Genomic DNA, 2,382 nt, shown 5'->3' on the forward strand with positions numbered 1-2,382 from the left:
AGTAACATCAAGTATGTGTGTTAATTTTGATGCCACTAGCTGTGCAGGTTGTCATGCAATTCCTTTACCTCTCAGAAATGATTATGAAATAAAAGTGAAGTACGTGACGAGTGTGACGTTAGGAAAACATTAGGCAGCATGGAGAGATTCTGTATGGTACCACCCAACCCAAACGAGTACTGTGTGACGTGCTAGACCGGCAGGTATTCACCGAGGCAGCCGGCTAGCTCAGTCGGTAGAGCATGATATTCTTAATACCAGGGTCGTGCGTTCGAGCCCCACGCTGGGCGGAACGGAATTTTGTTCCGCTGCAGATGTAAATTACCGTTTTTCTGATTAACGTGATGTAATGGAAATAGCAACTTTTAACTTTGCCTACGTCTCTGTCAGTCGCAAGAAAACTGTATTTGAAGGTAAAGGTGATTTTGTAGACATGTGTGAAAGACATGTTCTTAAATGCAAGTGTTGTTGTTTGGAGAGCACAACGGTTACGTGTCAGATGTGTAGCCAAGCAGTAATGGATCGCCATAGCTGCAAATAGTAGTCGGTAATATGAAGTGTTGTCAACTCAAGTATGATGACCCAGAGGACCGTAAGGACGAAGTACGCAAGAGTACCGCTGGGCCGCGCCTCTTTAGCTCAGAGGTAGAGCACTGGTCTAGCAAACCAGGGATCGTGAGTTCCATCCTCAGAGGAGGAAGACGAATTTTGGAAATCAGTTGTGCGTCGTGGCCGTATAGCAAACAGTATCTGTGATGACGAACAATTAGCGACAAGCGTTTTATTAAGAATTACGCTCAGATGTGATTAAGGCGAATGGCGCAGATAAAGCATTTGCCAAAGCGGTACAGCATAAGGTGGGACGAGGCAGTCTGAATTACATTTTATAGATGAATTTCTCACATATCTCAGAGCCTCTCGCCGTCGTCGTCGTCGTCGTCGTCGTCGTCGTCGTCGTCGTCGTCGCCGCCGCCGCCGCCGTCGCTTCTGCAGAAGTAACAAATGACCATGATAGCAAATGCGGCGAGGGACGCCCTGCCTTCGATTCCGAATGCACAAAGTGTGTGGTCTTGTTTCCCAGTCTATATTTGGTCGGTCTCGTAAGAGGTTGAATGTAACGTTTGGGTGGGAAAGAGCAAGGGGCAGCGGCTGTGTGGAACGAAAACACAATTCCTCAGGGTGTGAGCGTTACGAGATGAGTCGTATACAAGTTATACTTGGTCGTCAGTGACCGTGTGGCCTAATAAATAAGGCGTCGCACTTCGGATCTGAGGATTAAAGGTTCGAATGCTATCACGCTCAGTTTTTTTCCAGTTCTGAAAAAGGAACATACCGTTTTAATGTAGCAATTGAGCAGTACGAAACCGTCTGAATGTTTCTGTTGACCATTTTCTGCTTGGAGATGCTCTTGAACTTGAAACACACACAACAAGACCGGTGTTAACTAGCGAAATGGTCGGCAGAGTGCCGTCATCGCGAGTTTTGATTGGCACTTGCACATCTAAAACAACTTCGGCAAGTAACTCGTTCGGCTTTTGAGTCACATCAAGTATGTGTGTTAATTTTGACTCCACTAGCTCTGCAGGTTGTCATGCAATTCCTTTACCTCTCAGAAATGATTATGAAATAAAAGTGAAGTACGTGACGAGTGTGACGTTAGGAAAACATTAGGCTGCATGGAGAGATTCTGTATGGGACCACTCAACCCAAACGAGTACTGTGTGACGTGCTAACCCGCAGGTATTCACCGAGGCAGCCGGCTAGCTCAGTCGGTAGAGCATGATATTCTTAATCACAGGGTCGTGGGTTCGAGCCCCACGCTGGGCGTACCGGAATTTTGTTCCGCTGCAGATGTAGTTACCGTTTTTCTGATTAACGTGATGTAATGGAAATAGCAACTTTTAACTTTGATTACGTCTCTGTCAGTCGCAAGAAAACTGTATTTGAAGGTAAAGGTGATATTGTAGACATGTGTGAAAGACATGTTATGAAATGCAAGTGTTGTTATTTGGAGAGCACATCGGTTACGTGTCAGATGTGTAGCCAAGCAGTAATGGATCGCCATAGCTGCAAATAGTAGTCGGTAATATGAAGTGTTGTCAGCTCAAGTCTGATGATCCAGACGACCGTAAGGACGAAGTACGCAAGAGTACCGCTAGGCCGCGCCTTTTTAGCTCAGTGGTAGAGCACTGGTCTAGTAAACCAGGGGTCGTGAGTTCCCATCCTCAGAGGAGGAAGACGAATTTTGGAAATCAGAGCCACACAGACTGAGATCTATATGATAAATATGGCAATACAGACAGACCCCCCCATAGCTGCAGCTCCCTCCTCCGAAAGCCGGGGAGCAGAGCCGACAGAACACCAGAAACGGCAAGGGCATCC

The 2,382-nt window shown here is 46.6% G+C and overlaps 1 non-coding gene across 1 annotated transcript; it reads left to right on the top strand.

The window, feature by feature from the left end:
- The first annotated feature begins 1,754 nt into the window (after nt 1-1,754).
- Trnak-cuu (transfer RNA lysine (anticodon CUU)) lies at nt 1,755-1,827 on the top strand. Its single transcript has one exon. It is a non-coding gene; the product is annotated as a tRNA-Lys (tRNA).
- The last annotated feature ends 555 nt before the right edge of the window (nt 1,828-2,382 follow it).

Source organism: Schistocerca gregaria, chromosome 1, assembly GCF_023897955.1.
Source record: "Schistocerca gregaria isolate iqSchGreg1 chromosome 1, iqSchGreg1.2, whole genome shotgun sequence".
NCBI lineage: Eukaryota > Metazoa > Arthropoda > Insecta > Orthoptera > Acrididae > Schistocerca > Schistocerca gregaria.